Source organism: Thalassophryne amazonica, chromosome 8 (genome assembly GCF_902500255.1).
Source record: "Thalassophryne amazonica chromosome 8, fThaAma1.1, whole genome shotgun sequence".
Lineage (NCBI taxonomy): Eukaryota > Metazoa > Chordata > Actinopteri > Batrachoidiformes > Batrachoididae > Thalassophryne > Thalassophryne amazonica.
The window spans coordinates 47,849,221-47,869,568 of record NC_047110.1 but is presented as its reverse complement, the minus strand read 5'-3'; the positions used below and the strand labels follow the sequence as shown (position 1 = coordinate 47,869,568).

Here is a 20,348-nt window from a genome sequence, read left to right as displayed (position 1 = left end):
GTTTCCTGTGCCTTAGCTCACAGATCCCCAAAACATCAGCAATCCACCTCCATGCTTCACAGTAGGAATGGTGTACCTTTCATCATAGGCCTTGTTGACTCCTCTCCAAATGTAACATTTATGCTTGTGGCCAAAAGCTCAATTTTGGTCTCATCACCTGTCAGGTTCACCCTGTAATAGAAATCACAGACAACCTGATATCAAAGAAACACACCAAGAGTCACTGTTTATCTTTTGCTTGCGAGCAGAGTGTTGGCTCATGAGGAGAGAGTATACCGCTCAAGCAACATATTCATTCCTTTTCTCCTTCCTCTCTCCCGAGTGACACTCTACCTCAGTTTTATTCATTCAAGCAAACAAGGATGCTGTCACCATGGTTACAAAGCAGAAACAATCAGCACAGTCTCTCCCGCGAACAAGGACAGTTTCAATCTTTAGTTAAGTGTCAACATCAGCAAAATATGACAAATACCACGTGCGAATGTGTGGCAACAGCTTATTTTTCTACTTGCTCTGACTAAACAAAACTCATATATCCTCATGTATCTGAACACTGCGTATTGAAAAACAGAAACTTTGCATTAATCACGCCATGAGAGATTTCTTGTTGCTCTGACTAAGCGAGACAAGGATCTCAGATATCTTATGTATCTCAACACTGCATATGGAAACAGGGTTACTTCTACTTTAAAGAAAACAATTCCTTTAGACATTTAAGTGATAACAAAATAAGGCATATTCCAACATCACCCCAAACGATGATGTTCTCTGTGCTGTTTGGCATATTGTAAGAAGCAAACTTTGTGACATTTATGTAGTAGTAATGGTGTTCTCCTGGTGACTTGACCAAGCAGCCCATTTTTATTCATGTGCGTCCTTATTGTGCATCTTGAAACAGCCACACTTTTTTCAGTCTTGTATTTCAGCTTAAGTTATTTGTGGGTTTTTGTTTGCATCCTGAACAATTTTCCTCGCAGTTGTTGCTGAAATTTTTGTTGGTCTACCTGACCGTGGTCTGGTTCCAATAGAATCCCTCATTATCCACTTTTTAATTAGAGTTTTAACACTGCTAATTGGCATTCTCAGTCCGTCAGATATCTTGTTATATCCCGTTCCTGTTTTCTACAGTTCAATTTATAAAGTTCGACAGTGACAAAACGCCGTGAGGCAGCTTTGTTGTGATTCGGTGCTATATAAATGTAATAAATTGAATTCAGTTACCTTTTCTTTGATAATTCTTTTGAGTTCACTAATGACTCAGAAACCAGAAACGTCAGTGCAGCACATTTGCTATTGTTACTGCAACTAACAGTATGTAAAATTATTTCCTTACATTCATATGATCATAACTGATCATATGAATGTAAGGAAATACTCATATTTTTTAGCATTCATAAACAGTATTAATACTATTTATGAATACTGCACAGCCGATCTGCTCTGTGGGGAACTTCCTGCACTACCCGATTCACAAATCACAAAAAGTCCAATCCACTTTTTTTTTAAACAACAAATCAAATTCATCCCATGTTTCTCAAGCATTTTGTAAACATTTTTAATTTATCCACATGAAGCTTGGTTCGGGCCAGTCTTGAGTCTGGACTTGACTCGGATCTACAGAGTCCAAAGTAAGAGATGGGTTGACGGGGTGAGGTGATGCCAGGGACAGCCATGCAGCCAGAAGACCCATTCGTACAAACTGTTCGTGTCTCGCCCCTGAAGAATTCCAGCAATCAAGGCACCTGCAAGACTGTAGACAAAGAGACAATGGACCTCACAAGAGAAAATTTTTTAAGCTCTCTCAAATTTCCCTTAACTTTTTAGTATAATCAACCCATACTAGTGTATTACGCCAGATTCCGGAAATGCTTGTAAATTCAGAAAAATGCATAAATGATGTATGTAAACATGTTAAATTTCACCTGTGTATAAACCCCAAGCATTCTCATTAGAATAATGAATTAACATAAACAAGGTGTCTTGCCAAAATGAAGGTTCAGTCCACATGCTTATAGTGTACACCTAGGTTAGAGGTAGGGATCAATACAAATTCTTGAAACAAAGGTATTAAGAGAACTTTAATTTTAAAGAGTTTTAAACAAAGGTTTAATTTTTTAGCTATTTTCTATGCAACCTTTACCCATTTGAGTGTAAACGTTATATATACAAAATCCTCTGCATGATTAAGAACAATTTATAATATACTGTCTACCCTCATATGAGAGGCAACTGAGAAGTTTTGACCCTGACCCAGAAAAAGCAGGGCATGGTTCTCCATTTTTGCATTCAAGAAACCAACATTTCTCAAGACTGTGTGAAGTTTTGACTCACTGGGTGCAATGTTGAGAAATGTTGCTTTCTCAGAATGCAAAAGATGGAGAACCATGCCCTATGTTTTCCGGGTCAGGCTCAAAACATCTCAATCATCACTCGTGAAAGGGGCCAAGTATAGAGTTAGGCAATTATGACACATTTCAAGGATGTTTGGGGTCCTTTAAAGTGCCTTGTTGCAGTCTGATGATGGCCATGTTTGAGCTTATTAAAGACAATCTCATTGAGGACTTCAACTTCAAATTTGGTGAGATTCAAAAATATTAATGACTTTATTACATACACAAGTCTGGCTGAGACATGCATGCACACATACATGGAATGCAGTTCTATATGACAGCCAATAACATGTTAGGGACATGCACTATGTCCATATACATCACGTGTCAAATTAGGACATAAGCTCAGAGACTGACATCCTGTTTTCAAATTCCATCAAAAAAACGGTATTTTTAAACAGCAAAAACAGTGGAATTCAGGGACCCGATACTTCACGTGTCAAATTAGGACATGAACTCAGACTGATATCCTGTATTCAGATTCCATCAAAAAACGGTATTTTTAAATAGCAAAAACAGTGGAATTAAGAGACCCGCTAAAGCCAGCTAATAGGAAAAAAAAAAAAATGTTAATGCTTTTCACTGGACTCGGTTAGTGAAATGAGCAAGTAATTTTGTTTGATATAAAAATGTATTTTAACGTTTCACCACAACAAAGAAAATGAACAGAACCACTGAACAATGAAAAAGGGTCTGTGTGATTGAGATGACTGAAAGAATGTATCGTGTAAGTGGGTATGCAGTTTGAGATGTTGCTACTAATTTTTGGTCCAGCGGGGGTCACATGGGATGGGATGGAATGAGAGGTTAATGTCTCCTGCACTGATCTTGATGACTGTGGGAATTTCTCTTAAATCACTTTGAGTCACTATGAATTAGTGTGTTCATACTAGTAGTGGTTCTTGCATGAGGCCCAAATAAATCTGGGCTCGACAATAGCACTGGTCCGATGGCCCGGCGGCCTTTTTTTACATGTTCCGGGCCACCACGGGCCAGTGAAGTTCATATTTCACTGGTCCTTATGGGCCAGTAAGAATTAAAATCGCTTTGGGCAGATATATTAGTCTAATGCCGCGTTCACACCGGGCGCGATCAGATGCTACAAATTCGCGGGGGTCGCGTGGCAACGGACGCGCCTCCTTCACCCGGTGTGTCGCTCTGCTTTTGCTGTGAAAATTCGCCCCGGTGCGTCATCAAATAGGAGGAGCTTCCATTCGGCTCGCCGGCTCCGGTTGTCAGTCAAGTTAACATGACGGACCTTGATCACACGGAGCGAGTTGTTGTGGAAAGTGACAAACGTCATGAGACGTTCCCAATTCAGGCAGTATCATTATTTGCTGCAGGAGCTGCGTCTGGATGATGGCTGCTTTCAGCGGTCCTTCTGCCTCTGCAGGAACCAACTTGAGGACCAACTGTCCCGTTCACGCGCGCACATGTAAACAATTAAAAAAAAAAAAAAAAAAGAAAAAGAAAAAGAAACTCCGCTCCCGCTGCTGTGGGGCTGCTGCTCCTCCAAAAACTCTTGTCATAGTGTGAAATAAAGGACAAAAGAGACATACGTCCTGCTCACAGGCTGCTACCAGAGACAGGACATGTTGCACCACTTCGCAATGTTGGGAACATTGCCGAAGTGCAGACAAACTTCGTCTGCAGGCGCATCTTCTGATGTGGCGCAAATTTCGCTTCAACATCGACGCGTCATTTTCGCTTAAGCAAGATCGAGCGCAGTGAATATTATGAATTTCTTGAAACCTCCTGCCCCTGGACAGAAACCAGGAAAGCAAAGAAAAGAACAGCTATCACCCTCAAAACAAGCACAGAAGAGGAAGGCTGCTGATGCTGAATATGAGAAGGGTGAGGAAAACTTGGCAAACTTCCTGGAAGAAAAGACGGCCATAGCTGGAGCGTGATGAGGAGAGTGAGGTTGTCTTCTGTGGAACTTGTAGGGCCATGCCAGAATATGCTAACAAGTAAGTATAAATATACCATGTCCTGGTAGACAATGTGGTATGATTTCATACGCCAGTTTAAAAGTCTAATCAGCATGCCCTTGTGGAAACCCCACGGTGACAACATTAGCAAGGGAACTTGGTTTATGAAATTTAACATATTAATTTTGTAAATGATCAAGAAATAAATTTATTTTTGTATTAATGTCTGAGTGTTGAAAAAATTCCTATCAGTTACCTACCGACATTTTTTTCAAAGTTTACTCACTTTAAGGTTTTTATCATGTAGTATAAGAATTTTGTGTTTGTTTTCAAGTGTTTTTACATTAAGGAAACCCAATTCTAATGTCTGAGTGTTGATTTAAAAAATTCTTATCAGTTACCCCTGTTTTCAAGTGTTTTTACATTAAGGAAACCCAATTCTAATGTCTGAGTGTTGATTTAAAAAATTCTTATCAGTTACCCCCCGGTTCGGCACAGGCGTGAAAGTATGGGCCAGTGATTTTCATCCGGGCCAGTAACTTTCAGATTCTACTGGCCCTGTGGGCCAGTGCATAAATTGCCTTATTGTCAAGCCCTGTAAATACATGAGTACAGGTGATTTTTTTTTTTAAGTGCATTAAAATGATATAAACTCATACCTATCTCCTGCTCCTGAAACATTCACTGTCTCTTCTGTGGCCACACTCAGTGCCGGATAGTGAAGAGCACAGAGCCGTCTGTCCTGCAGTAAACACTCTCTTTATTATCACTGTCACAGCCATCACATCACCATATCATAATTATCACCATATGACCACTGCTGGTCCTTACCGCCTTTTGTTTCCGTGGCTGCAGGTTGATGGAGCCTGCGTCGTGTTCTCCACACAGCAACACTCCCTTACTACCCAGGGTCACAACTACACAGTGAAGCTGCTCCAGAAGGGGGCGTGAGAGATCACAAGCCATGCTGAGCATCTTGTCAAGACACCTTGGCAGCACTGACCAAGCCAAAGCCACATTCTCATTAATGCTGTCACAATCATATATATCATGCTGGTGGGGTCTTTTTTTTTCTTACAAGAATTTTATGATAAGAAGCATCAGTGTTAGTGTGTTTGACGAAACATTAGTGGGTAAATACAGGAAATGAGTCTATAATGATTGACTAAATCCTCTCTCCAGTCTTCAGAAGACTCAGTGGCTTTACCCTCAGGTGTTGGGATACCCAGGGCATTTTCATGGAGCACAAGCTCTGGCCAGGTTTTGGAGAAGTGTAAGACAGCGATTTCCAGGACTCTGACCAGAAAGGCTTAAGAGCCTTTTCTGAATCGGTTGGTTCATACAAACTGTAAGACATTGATAAGATTGTATCAAAATGAGTGAAAGTCTGCAGTTCATGATGATTCAGTAGCTTCTATTGACCAGTTTCCAATGTTTACCATTAATGTTGTACTTTTTAGCATAGAACAGACATAGTTGATGGTGGACAGGGGGATGTTTCCATCCAGACACACCAGAGTGGCTGATGAAAGCTGCTTTTCAAACTGTGAAACCTAATTCAAAATAGAGAATACAGAAGAGTCCTGGAGAAACACACTGACAGGTGAAGGTGAAGCTATGCAGCAAAGGAAAATGTGAGGTTTAATTTTATACCCAATACATTTTGAGGGCAACAGCACATTTGAACATGAAAACATCAGTCAATGGCGTATCTAGACTGGGGGTGGCGTGGGGGGGGTCACTGATTTGTGGAGGGCTAGCATGAAGGATTAGCACGCCCCACCACACACACACACACACACACACACACACACACACACACACACACACACACACACACACACACACAAATAGCTTACCTGATTACAACCATAACATACCAGCATTAGGCTTATGGCTGAAGATCTGTAAGTTGTGACCAGAGTGGCAATAAAATCAACCTTTTTAAGTAGGATAAGGTTATGACACCCAAATTACCAAACGGAGACATGCTGATTGCCTCTCCATCAGATCACAAAACTGAAAAGTTTCTGTAGTGTTCAAGAGAGGCCACAGCACTTGCAAAATTAAGACAACACCCCCAAATGCAGAAAAAACAAAACAAACAAAAAACCACCTGCATCAGGTAGGTTACATCAAAAAATGTCTTCCAAATTGAGAAACAATTGCAAACACAGAGGAACAACTCCTGTCCTGCGAGGTCCCATTTTAAGGTTTTATTACTAATATAATCCATCCACAATCCATCCCTTTTCTTCCGCTTTATCCGGAGTCGGGTCGCGGGGGCAGGCAGCTCAAGCAAAGCCGCCCCAGACCTCCCGATCCACACAGACCTCCCCCAGCTCCTCTGGGGGAACCCCAAGGTGTTCCCAAGCCAGCCGAGAGATGTAGTCCCTCCAGCGTGTTCTGGTCTTCCCCGGGGCTCCTCCCAGTGGGACGTGCCCGAACACCTCTCCAGCGAGGCGTCCAGGGGCATCTGGAAAGATGCCCGAGCCACCTCAACTGACTCCTTTCGACGTGGAGGAGCAGCGGCTCGACTCTGAGCTCCTCCCGAGTGACCGAGCTCCTCAACCCTATCTCTAAGGGAGCGCCCAGCCACCCTGCGGAGGAAACTCATCTCGGCCGCTTGTACTCGCGATCTCGTTCTTTCGGTCATGAGCCAAATCTCATGAACCATAGGTGAGGATCGGAACGTAGATCGATTGGTAAATCGAGAGCTTTGCCCCCCTACTCAGCTCTCTCCTTCACCACGACGGTCCGATACAGCGACCGCATCACTGCAGATGCTGCACCGATCCGTCTATCGATCTCACGCTCCATCCGTCCCTCACTCGTGAACAAGACCCCGAGGATACTTAAACTCCTCCACTTGAGGCAAGGACACTCCCCGACCTGAAGAGGGCAACGCACCTTTTTCCCGGACGAGAACCATGGCCTCGGATTGGGAGGTGCTGATTTTCATCCCGGACGCTTCACACTCGGCTGCAACCGCCCCAGTGCACGCTGAAGGTCCTGATTTGATGAAGCCAACAGAACCACATTCGTCCGCAAACAGCAGAGATGAGATTCTGTGGTTCCCAAACCAGACCCCCTCTACACCCTGGCTGCACCTAGAAATTCTGTCCATAAAAATAATGAACAGAACCGGTGACAAAGGGCAGCCCTGGTGGAGGCCAACGTGCCCTGGAAACAGGTTTGACTTACTACCTGCGGTCATACAGGGACCGGATAGCCCTTAGCAAAGGACCTCGGACCCCGTACTCCCGGAACACTCCCCACAGGGTGCCTCGAGGGACACGGTTGAACGCCTTCTCCAGATCCACAAACACGTGGACTGGTTGGGCGAACTCCCATGAACCTCTGGGCTATTTTCCTGTACGGCACCATATTAACAGAAGCTAGTCATCAAACTCATTAATACATAAAGCGGTGCAGCGTGAGGAGCTCTACATGTGATGAAATACACCTGAACACGCCCCTCTCTTAGTGTCCATGTCACTTAACCTCTGTTTGGGTGTTTATTAAATCATATTTTTGGGCACTCTAAAACATTACAGCTGTGTTTAGTTATGTCCACTTGCAGCATCTCTTTAACAGAAAGCACTCTTACAAGTTTTGGATGTTGAACTCAACTTTGAGTTGTGTTGTAAAGTTGAGTTCAACATCCAAAACTTGTAAGAGCTCTTTCTATTAAAGAGAGGTAGCAAGTAGACATAATTAAATGCAGCTGCAATGTTTTAGAGTGTGTGCGGTGGTTCTCGTAATGGTTTACTTGTTGTGGACATTAAAAGTTATGAGCTGCGTATTTTCTCACATATAATACATCAAGTGGACCTAACGGGTGAAACTACCAACAGCTAAAAGTGCTAACACCGTTAGCATAAAACATTAAATCAGACGAGAGTGTCACTCAGTGCGAATACAGCAACAGAGACGGCTGATCCATTAGGACATTTCACGGCAAAACAAACCATATTAATCCAGGTGTTTGTAATAAAATGCTCCAAACAAGCAAACAGAGCCTCCGTGACCAGCCGCATTGAGTGGACTCGGAGCTAAAGACAAAACATAGAAACGCTCAGTTCAGCAGCTGTCACTCAAAACAACCATGCCCCTAAATTTATAAAACTTTATTCTTAAACTAAGATGTCAGATGAAAAATTCACTCTCCATACAGTTGTCATGGAGCCAGAAACTGTTGAAAGAGAACAAAACTTTTTTTTGTACCAGGATATTCATTTCTGTTCTAAATTTGAACATTTTAACATGGAGTTCGATGGGAAAGTGCTCCGTTTTGGAAAGCGGCCAGTCAAGGTACTATATTTCCACGTCAGCTTCAGTTCGAGCGGGTTCAGGTTGCTGCTTGGTTCCAAAGGCTAAAAAGAAGTTTGCCGGCCACAGAGCTTTTTCTTATAACACACCTGTTCTGTGGAACAGTCTGCCCTGCTGAGATAAACCTGATTTCCTCATTTGGTGGAGTCATACACATCCAGGCTAAAGACCCATCTGTATTCCCTTTTGTATGACTAACATTTTAGTGTTGTACTGAATTACTTTTCTCCCTCTGTGTTTGCAAACGTTTTCTCAATTTGCAAGATGTTTCAGCATCTACCTTGAATTGATGCAAGTTTTTGTTTTTGTGATTATAATTTCTGATTTACATGGGTTGGCTGCTCCACCTCTTACAGACTATATTAAATACAGAACAAATGATCCGAGGGTCACCAGGACTATGAGTAGAGGGGACTGTGAAGTGTCTGAGAAAAACGGCCTTTTGCACAAAATGTCCTGTCCTACAAAGGCAGTGTCCAATGGAATACTTTGCCAACTACAGTGAGGGAGGCCCCAAGGTTTAAAGCTTTCAAAAGTCACCTAAAGCAGTGCCTTAGGTCAAATAAAATTGTAATCATTGTGAACTCAGTTGTAGAAACTAAGAAGAACCCTAGGGAAATATGCAATGCGTAGTGCACTTTATAAGTTATTGATTTTAATGTTTTCTTTTTAAATATACAAATGAATGAAGTTAGACTTGTAATTTCATTAAAGTATTTCAACTGAATTGTAATTATAGTGATGTTGTTTTTTAAATTTTTCTATTTTATATCTGTGTGCCCTCCTTTGCCTGAGTTTGCGTAAGAGACCCATTCAAGCTCTGACCAAGTTGGTGTCTGTGTCCTCGTTTCCTGTCTCTTGTTCAGTCTTGTGTTTTGTCGCTGTAGTAGTTAGTGACCCCTATGTAATGTAGTCTGTTGTTGTATTCTAAGTTCTGTAATTTATGTCTGTAGCATGGCCCAAGCAGAGGGTCACCCCTTTGAGTCTGGTCTGCTTGAGGTTTCTTCCTCAGAGGGAGGTTTTCCTTACCACTGCTGCTCTGGGGTTTAGTAAAGTTAGACCTTACTTGTGTGAAGTGCCTTGAGGCAACTCTGTTGTGATTTGGCGTTATATAAATGAAAATGAATTCAAATTGAAATTGAAAGTTCCTGTGATGTTTCGTGTGTTCTTACTAAAAACTATTTATTCATTTTTACATCAGTCTGCAAGGGACTACAGATGGAAATTGGCCTATGGCTATAATCTGACATACTTACATATTCATATGTTCATTAATATGTGCTGTCCCTTTTAAATAAATAAATAAAATGAAAAAAAATACTAAATGAAATGAAATTGGAGGTGATGACTGTAGAAAGAAAAGCTTGTTGAGGGTCAAATTAGTCCAGAATAAAGCATAATCCAGTGACAGAGAACTTTAAACTGTCACACACGTCATTGCATGACATGGAGTTACAGCTCTCCAGCTGCATAAATCAGGCTTTAAATTAATTAAATAAATCATCATAAATTGTAAATTTATGTAAACTTGATAGCTTAACTGTTTTTATATTTATTTTAATAGCACCTGTACCTGGATGTGGTTGCTGTATGTGGTTAAATGTTGAAAAATGTTGAAACATAAAAGGTTCATTCAGTAGTTCAGTGCAGATGGAACCAAAATGGCGCCATGTTCTAAGTTGACGCCACTCCTCTCAATTAAGGCACACCAGTCAAAACCAACACACACACACACACCACACACACAAAAAAAACATTTAAACAAATAGTTATTTTATAATGTAGCAGATATCTCATGAGAATCTTTCAAATGGTGGTGTAAGCATCAAATCGAGCAAAACTGCTTCTCAGACATTATGTTTTTGTTTGTTTTTTAATGACCATGGATCACTCATATTTTCTCCATGACTACCATGCGTGATTTGAAAATTCTTCTTTCAATGATAAATATGTCCAGACTTTTCTGATATTGAGGATCATAGCATAAAATCAAAAACTTCTTATCCATGTATAATCTGAATTTAGAACTCCACAAGCCATTCCCCAACTCAAGCAGCATGACTTCAGCATGCCAAGCTTGCTGCCGAGCAATATGTAGACTTAGGCCTGATTTCCAGTGTTGCCGACTGAAAGGTCCCCCCTAAAAATTGGTCTGCCCTGCCTTCACTGTGCATGTGTCATCAGCAGCGGTTCACCGATTATCACCTCGTTTCTGCTTAAAATTGCACTCCAGTCATCATCTACGAGGTCTATTAGAAAAGTATCCGACCTTATTATTTTTTTCAAAAACCATATGGATTTGAATCACGTGTGATTACATCAGACATGCTTGAACCCTCGTGGGCATGCGAGAGTTTTTTCACGCCTGTCGGTTACGTCATTCGCCTGTGGGCAGTCTTTGAGTGAGGAGTGTCCCACCCGCTCGTCGATTTTTTTCATTGTTTAGGAATGGCTCAGAGACTGTTGCTTTGTTTGATAAAAATTTTTTCAAAACTGTAAGGCACAACTGAGTGGACACCGTTCAATAAATTCAGCTGGTTTTCGGTAAAAATTTTAACGGCTGCTGAGAGATTTTGGTCTGGTAGTGTCGCTTTAAGGACGGTCCACGGCGCCTGACGGCGATCTGCGCTTCGAGGCGGCAGCGTCTCGCCGTTTCAAGTTGAAAACTTCCACATTTCAGGCTCTGTTGACGCAGTAAGTCGTCAGAGAACAGAGAACTTCAGAAGAAGTCGGCATGAGGAGTTTATTCGGACATTCCATTGTTAACGGTCATTTTGTAATGAAAGAACGTGCGGGCAGAGTCGCATGTCGGGCTGGACCCGACCGCGGGGGGTCGCGGCAGGAAAAACACCTCCGTTGGAAATCTTAACGGGCAAGTTGGAACATGCCCCAGCTGTTAAACAATTCTCAGTTACTCACTTGTTGAAATGCCATTAAAAGCCGCCTGAATTCTACAAATGGTTTTCAACACGGAGGTGTTTTTCCTGTCGCGGCGCACACAGATTTGCCGAGTCGTCACGGAAACGACTCGGCGAATTTGCGCGTACATCTTTCATTAAAAAAATGTCCTTAAACAGTGGAATGTCCGCATAAATTCCTCATGCCGGCCTCTTCTGAATCTTCTCTGTTCTCTCACGATGTCCTGGGTGAATTAAGCCTTAAATTAGGATGTTTTCAGCTCGAAACAGGCCGACGACAGCGCCTGGAAGCGCTGCAGGACGTCCCGCTCCATGGGAAGTCCTTACACCGACAGAAACACCCCATAATCTCTCATCAGCCGTTAAACGTTTCACAGAAAACCAGCTTAATTTCTCGAATAGTGTCCACTCGGATATTCCTCCAGGTCCAGAAAAATTTTTGATAAGCAACGCGCGCCGTCTCGAGCAGCGTGTGAAACAAAGGAATTCAGCCGAGAGGGCGGGGACCACATCTCACTCAAGGCCTGCCCACAGGGAAATGACGTCACCGACACGCGTGAAAAAACTCACGCATGCACACGAGGGTTCAAGCATGATTGGTGTAATCGCATGTCATTCAAATCCATATAGTTAAAAAAAAAATAAAAGGGTCGGTTTATTATCTAAGAGACCTCGTATCTCAGCGACAGATATCTGAAGCTTTTGTACCACAATCATTTCCACATAATTCAGCATTATTTCATCATAAAAGACAGAGGAGGCAATCAGAGCAACGCAGCTACACGGGCTGCTACCTGTTGCATTCACTGGGTGTCTGTCATTTCAAAGCCTCACAGAGTATCACCTCGTTACTGCTTAAAATGGCCTAGTTTCTGCTTAAAACTGACTTAGAATGATTTAAGAGGTTTTACCTTGTCATCTGATGGTTAATAATCCCATTAATCCATTTGATCACTTTGGGTGAAGAGACTCCATCTCAGACATGGTGCTGTGGTCTGAAATGATGCATGCGCAGTGGAGGCAGGGTGGACCAAATTTTAGGGGGACCATTCGGTCTGTGACATCAGTCATGCCACCTGTATCTTTGAATACAACAATTAATCTATTTCATCACTGCACATCCAGCTGCAAATGGGTACCAGCCCCGGCTGGGGATGTAAACTGTGATGGAGTTTCAACTGCTTACCATGATATACAGTTTTATGCAAAGGTTTGGACACCCCCGATAATTTTCATGATTTTCCTTTATAAATCAGTGGTTGTCTGGATCAGAAATTTCAGTTACATATATCATATAGCAGACCAACATACTGATATTTGAGAAGTGAAATAAAGTTTCTAGTATTTACAGAAAGTGTGCAATAATTATTTAAATAAAATCAGGCAGATGCATACATTGCGCACCCCTGTCATTTTATTGATTTGAATATACTTAGCACTAATTATTGGAACACAAAATTGGTTTGGTAAGCTCACTGACCCTTGACCTCCTTACACAGGTGAATCCAATCATGAGAAAGGGTATTTAAGGTGGCCATTGGAAATGCTTCTCCTCTTTGCATCTCTTCTAATGAGTGGCAACATGGGAGCCTCTAAACAACTCTCAAATGACCTGAAAACAAAGACTGCTCAACATCATGGTTAGAGGAAGGATACAAAAGCTTTCTCAGAGATTTCAGCTGTCAAGTTTCCACTGTGAGGACATTGTGAGGAATGGAAGACCGCAGGCACAGTACTAGTTAAGGGCCCGAAGTGGAAGGCCAAGAAAAATCTCACATAAGCTGAAGCAAAGACGATGATAACAGTCATAGTCAACTCACAGACCTGCTCCAAAGACCTACAACATGATCTTGCTGCAGATAGTGTCTCTGTGCATTGTTCAACTATCAGCGCACTTTGCACAAGATGCTGTTTGATGCTGTAATACAGAGGAAGTTTTTTCTGCATACATGCCACAAACAGAGTCACTTGAGGTATGCTAAAGCACATTTGGACAAGGCAGCTTCATTTTGGAATAAGGTGCTGTGGACTGAGGAAACTAAAACTGAGTTATTTGGACATAACTAGGGGCGGTACGCATGGCTGAAAAAGAACACAGCATTCCAAGAAAAATGCTTGCTACCTACAGTAAAATTTGGAGGTGGGTCCATCATGCTGTGGGGTTGTGTGGCCAGTGCAGGTACTGAGAATCTTGTTAAAGATGAGGGTCACATGGATTCCAGTCAATATTAGCAGATTCTTGATGTTCATGAATCAGTGACAAAATTCTAGTTGCGCCGGGGCAAGAAGAATGGTCCAAAATACTTCAACCAGAATCCAGACACTCATTGGAAGCTATAGGAAGCATTTAGAGGCTGTTATTTCTGCAAAAGGAGCATCTACTAAATACTGATGTTATTTTTTCTGTTGGGGTGCCGAAATTTATGCACCTGCCTAATTTTGTTTAAAGAATTATTGCACAATTTCGGTAAATACTAGAAACTTCATTTCACTTCTAAAATATCAGTGTGTTTGTCTGCTATATGATATATTTAACTGAAATTTCTGATCCAGACAACCAATGATTAATAAAGGAAAATCATGAAGATTATCAGGGATTCCCAAACTTTTGCATACAACTGTATGGGGTAAGCATTGAGCCTGTATAGGACTTACTGCTTTGCAGTCAAATACATACTTTTGGACACCAGCATCATCCAAATTGTTCCATGTGGTGGGAATCTGTGGAATTCAGTATGCCAGAACAGTGCCCATTTTTCATGCTTCTTTTTGTTTTGTTTTGTTTCCAGTCCTGAAACGTTCGAGTGGCCACAGGATTTTTGAAAAAGTAACGTCAAAAGAGTGTTTGTACCACTATTTGAAAGCTAATTTTGGTTGGTAGTACTTACATACTGTTCAGAAATATGTTGATGAATGTCCCATGTCACCCACTTCGAGACTCACTTCCCCATTCTCAATGACAACAACACAGTAAGTTGCTGTCTTTTGCTTCTGCAGCTTGGCCACACCGCTGGTGTTCTTACAGAGAGATAAGAGAAAGTCAACAGTGTGCCATTTTCACAATGACGCCTGAGAGTTTAGATGTGCTATTAAGCAACGATTATCAACCTACCATATGTTTACAATAGTTTAACACTGCGTCACTATGTGAGTCATTTCCAACGGCAGAAATGAACAGCGGTTTGTGGCCTAATCGACTCAGACAATCTTAAAAACAAATTACAATGCAATGAGTGAAGTGGCAATGACAAATAAATATACACATCTACGATCTGATAAAGACTAACCGGCAATGTTCCTTCCAACACCACCAAATGTCTGAGAAAACACTTCCTGTATTAGTCTGTCTGAACTGAAAAACAGAATCCTCAAAGCTCAAAGTTCATTTGATGCACATAAACCAAAATTGCTGATTATTTATCAAACTCACATCAGGAGATTTTGTTTTTTTAGCAACAAAATCCACATTTATTCCTCCAATAACAACCTGCAAATGAAGATAATCGAGGTAATACTGTGTTCACTCAGTGATTAAATGTTTCTCCTCAGCATCACTCACGATATTGGACGTTGAGTCCGATAAGTCCTTTTCAAGAAGCTGACTTGTGCTTCTGAACTTTGTCTCTTTCATTAGTTTTGACAGTGTGCAGGCTATCTGACTGCCAACCTTGGCATTGTTATGAATAAGTGCAATATCTTGGAACATATCAGGTTAAGGACAATTTATTTGTAATAGAGATTAATACCATGATGGCAGACATAGTAAGAGGTCTCGGGTTGTACCTCAAATCACTCCTAAATCATTTCTACACAGTAAAATCACCAGTCTAACACTGACAGTGTACATATGGTCCTACTCTGACTGGCAGTGTTAATTTAACACTGGTGATTTTACTGTGTACATTCTTTTTTCCCCAGAGCTGTTGATATAATCATGTTTTCTGAGTGACTTCTCAGGAATTCAGATTGCAGAAGGATACTGGCCTCAAGGGACTTTCCTTCAGTCAGTTCATTGACCTTTTGTAGAATGAATGGCGTCACATCTTTCCTGTGATACCAGTAGCTCTGCATGAGTCAGAGACAGCAGAAAGTATAATATTTGCAGAAGAGATCAAAGTCCCTCAGATTAGTTGGTCATGTCACATTGAACTCAAAGAAATTCACACAGGAATTATCATTTACTTCACTGATGTTCTTTCTTAAATTAAAGAAATAACTAAAACTCAGGGCTGTGAAATGAAAATTGTGAAATCCGATGAAAATTCGCAGGGGGTAGATTGTAGAATATTAAAAAAAAAAAAATCAGGGTAAAATATCAATAACATACCTAATAATAAAAAGCCACACATTCTTGTGTAAATTCCTGTAAATCCACTCAAAGCCACAATGTCTTTTTTCCCATGAAAAAAGTCTACATTAATAAAACTAATTTACATTGTTGTGTAAATTCATGTAGCCTAAATTCATTCAAAGCCACAATGTCTTTTTTCAATAAAAGAAAGTCTAGATTAATGAAAGAAAAAAAAGGTACATATCTTTTCTGAAATCCTGTTTGAACAGCACAATGTTTATTTTCCAGGAGAGAGAAAAAAAAATTCTTACCATTCGCTTTTCCCGTTTATCTTTCAGGTGTGTTGATGAAGCCAGCAACAATTCACTTTTCAAAACGTCTTTCTCGCCATCTTCGCTCTGTCTGATGTCGCTCCGTGACACAGACATGCTGCAAAATTCTTCTTTTAAAAACTTGAAAGTTCTAAAAGTTTGCGATGTCCACATGCTACGTTCGGCGAGCTTCGCACAGGAGCCACACAGCGTCACCGCAGCAACCAACCAGTCCCGCTTTACGACAACTGTCGTAACAGCCAGGCTTTGAGTGGCATTTATTTTCCTCGAAACTCCGCGGATCCGAGGAAACTGATTTGTATCTGTAACACACAGATCAGTGTCCACGGACTTATAAAACTTGCATGATGTCGTAAAAAAAGAGAATGCTTAGCGATAAACATTTTAAAAACTCAGTAACGATCACAAGTAAAGAGTACAACACTGACACTCCCGCACCCCTCCCCATGATGAAATCCGCGGATTCCGGGGATCCGCGTTGTTTTCACAGCCCTGAAAACTACATGACATCAGATTATAGGATCCTAGAAGCACTGCTACAAAGATTTTCGATACCTTGCCTCTGCCACTGCAATCTGTACTGCATCTTCTATCTGCTGACCTGCTGCCGCGTGCTGTTCGGGGATGGGCACAGCAAACAGGACACCGCTATGGAGCCCCAGTGACAAAGAACTTACTGAAAGATGCAAAAAAATAATAAAAAATAAAATTCAGATATCCAACTTTACATCAGCTATAATAATTTTTATTTAAATATTTATATAACACTTTTGTCACGAGTCTTGTCTGTGTCTGTCCATGTCCTCTGTCTCCTCTTGTGACCATTCCTGGCTTTGGCATTATTTAGTATTCTCTGTTGATTTTCATGCCTGTGTGTCCTGAATGTATTCTTGTATGCTTTTTGCTGTTAATGTCCTTACGGGTTCTTTAGTTTAATTTCTAGTATCATTGTAATTTGGTTTTATTCTGTGTTTAATTCTTGTGTTTATTTTATGGTGGTGTTGTGTTGGTGTTTATTTTGTGTCAATTCCAGCCTGTGCTTTGACCTCAAGCTCTGTTTTTGGGATCTTCCTTCCACCTGCTGATCACTTCACACACACAGTTTTTTGACCTACCAAATTTCTGTATACAGACCTCTGCATTGTCCCTGGTTCTCTTTTATGCCAGCCTATCTTTATCTCTGTATGGAGTCTTCAACCCATGACAACTTTAAGTAGAATAATTGACAAACTGCTCAAAATAAAACAATTCTGTATCCATAAGTGTAGTTACAATTAAATGTCAAGTGCAAGTAAATATGCAGACAGTTAAAATAAGATGAAGTTAATGACAAAGGACAGGAAGACAGAGGATGGGAAGGAGAGGAACAGTAGGAGCCAGTAAACCAGTCGCGATCAGACAAACGGGGCCTAAGGGCCAGCTGGCTAAAACCAGCTCATGCACATCGGAAGTGAAGCCCCACCTCCACGGCTCATCAGTGGGGTGGAAGTGGAGTTTGTGACCTCCTTCACCTACCTCAGGTCAACTGTCATTAGCAATGGCAGCATCACACACCAGAAATAAACAGGAGACGTGCTCTGGGCAGCCAGTGCCATGAAAATTCTTTGGAAGCCGCTGTGGAGACACCACTCCATCTCAGAAAGACCAAACTGCGGATCTACACACCTCAGTCCTTTCCATTCTTCTTTATGGAGCAGAAACCTGGCCTCTTAATAAGACCATGGCAGAGAGAATTGACGGCTTCGACAGCAGAGCACTGCGCATAATAGAGGGAATAAAATGGTATGACAGAGTCTCCAACATCTCGCTGCGCGAACGCACCCAACAACCCCCTGCGCCCCATTTGGCAGCACAGCGCTAGATGTGCTGGTATGGACACATCAAAAGACTCCCCCCCTGAACATCCAACACATGCTATCTTTCACTCTGACCCCAAATCTGGTGGCTGGAAACGCCCCCGCGGAGCTCCCCGCACTCGCTGGATTGATGTCGTCGGCATGGACCTACACCAATTGGGCCTATCACTAGCTGAAGCTGAGCTATTAGCATTGGACCGACCCAAGTGGAGAAGATTGGCAAATATGATTAGCTCTACGCATGGCGACACCCCCCTCGTCGAGCATGAAGCCTAATAATGATGATGATCAGTATGTCTGGTATTTATATTGGTGTATTCATATTTAGATTTGTTTTTTTTTTTTGTTTTTTTTAACTTTCACTTTTGATATTCTGTGGGTGAATCTCAATTCTACCCCTTGGCCCTTCCCCTTACCCCTTCCCCTCCGTTTTGCGCGGGCACGAGAGACAGAGGGGTGTCTCAATTCTCTTTTTGAAGCGAGGCGGAAGGGTAGGCGGAGGGCTTAAAACCCCTCCGTTTGGAGTGAATCTGGATGCACACTCCGTTTGGAGGGGTAGGAGGAGCTTACTGCTGTCTCCGAAAAAACAAACAGGTCGCCGAAAGAGCCATGAAATGAAGCGGCTTTCATTATAAATTACGCTGTTTAGAAAGTTATAACTTGCCAAAAAACTTTACAGGCAGTTGTCTATGACAGCAACGTGTATGCTGCTGGACGCATGTTGCATATACTGTCGTTCTGAAGAATATCGAAACGTCGCTCATGCGACACGCGAACGCTACGATAAGACACTTTTATGTCTCACAATGGAGAAAATCATGATAAACGATAAGCACGTTAATTTGTATGTTCATAAATGTTTGGATAATAGTGATCCCTGCTGTTGGATTTCAAGGTCTGTAACGTGTGTATTTTGTAAACAAACAGGGAGCCCTGAGCACACTTGTCTCACACATATACATGTGTGTGTATATATATATTTTCCAACTTATTCCCATTGATGAAAGTTCTCATTTTCTGCCTGAAAGCTTATTTAGGAGACGAGTTGAATTTCGGGGTTGCTATGTTAACAACAGTGAAGGGCGGCAGTTTGACACGGGCAGTTTTTTTTTTCTCCTAAGGCGGAGGGTGTCTCAATTCATAGGGCTAGAGGCATACCCCTTTTTCCTTACCCCTTGTTTTAAAGGGGTAGGCGTAGGGGTAAGGGTAGGGCCAAGGGGGAAGGGGAACAAAAGAGAATTTGTGGGATTGAGATTGGGGGTGTGTGTTTCTTATCGTGTGTGCTGCTATACAATGCTGCTGGAACCTCAATTTCCCTGAGGGAGTCTTCCCAAGGGATCAGTAAAGTTATATCTAATCTAATCTCATCTAACCGAATCTAAACAGAAGAAATTATGATGATGATGATGACTATTATTATTATTTAGATTAGCCTTAAATGTTTTTAACTGATGTGGACTTTCTAATTACAACAGACAAATTTTTCCATAGCAGGAAAAGACTGAAGCTTGCTGACTTCTTAAACCTGGGCACACAGAGCAAGCCCGTGACACAAGAAGGCACATACAGAGCTTAACATGATGTATATTTGTTTTTATGCTCAGTAAATTAAATAAAATTGCAAAGCGGGTACTGCACGGCATTTTGTTCCATCTGCCAGATGCTCAAAACACTTTACACACATCACACATTATTACACTTTATTACATGGTTTAGAAGCCTTTACATAATAAACTTGTGTATGACACCCTGTGCAATATTTACACTTGTACATGTGCAAATTAGTGTATTGGGCATTGTGCAATACAACCTAGTACTGTAATATGCAATTACAACCAGACACTGAAGCACGTTTGAGCTTAGCACTTGTCACTTTAATACAGTACGTTTGCACCTCAACATCCATCAAGAAACTCTTTTGGTTCCCCCACCTGTCGGCTACTTGTTATCTATCAATTATTGTTACTTTGAATTGTAAATATCTGTATGTGTATTTTCCTTTAATTGTTTTTCTGTCATGATTAATTTACTTTGGTATGTTGTGTGGTTTTATTAGTCTGTTTTCATGTTACTGGGACTATGGATGGAAATTAGCACCTTGCTATAATCTGGCATATTTACATGTAACTATGTCCAGTAGGGTGGTTCAAAAAAATAAAAGTTGGAAATTCATTACTCTCACCCCTTCATTTTATGATGCTTTGGGAAAAAAGAAAGCCTGCCAAATATTTTTGTCATACATTAATATTTAGAGGTAGCACATCATAGCTGAAGGTTGTAAATATATGTTATCGCTGC

At 41.4% G+C, this 20,348-nt stretch overlaps 1 pseudogene; it reads right to left on the bottom strand.

Moving 5' to 3' along the window:
• Positions 1 to 1,102: 1,102 nt before the first annotated feature.
• The window catches only part of LOC117515535, a 37,680-nt pseudogene continuing 18,434 nt past the window's right edge, over positions 1,103 to 20,348 (bottom strand).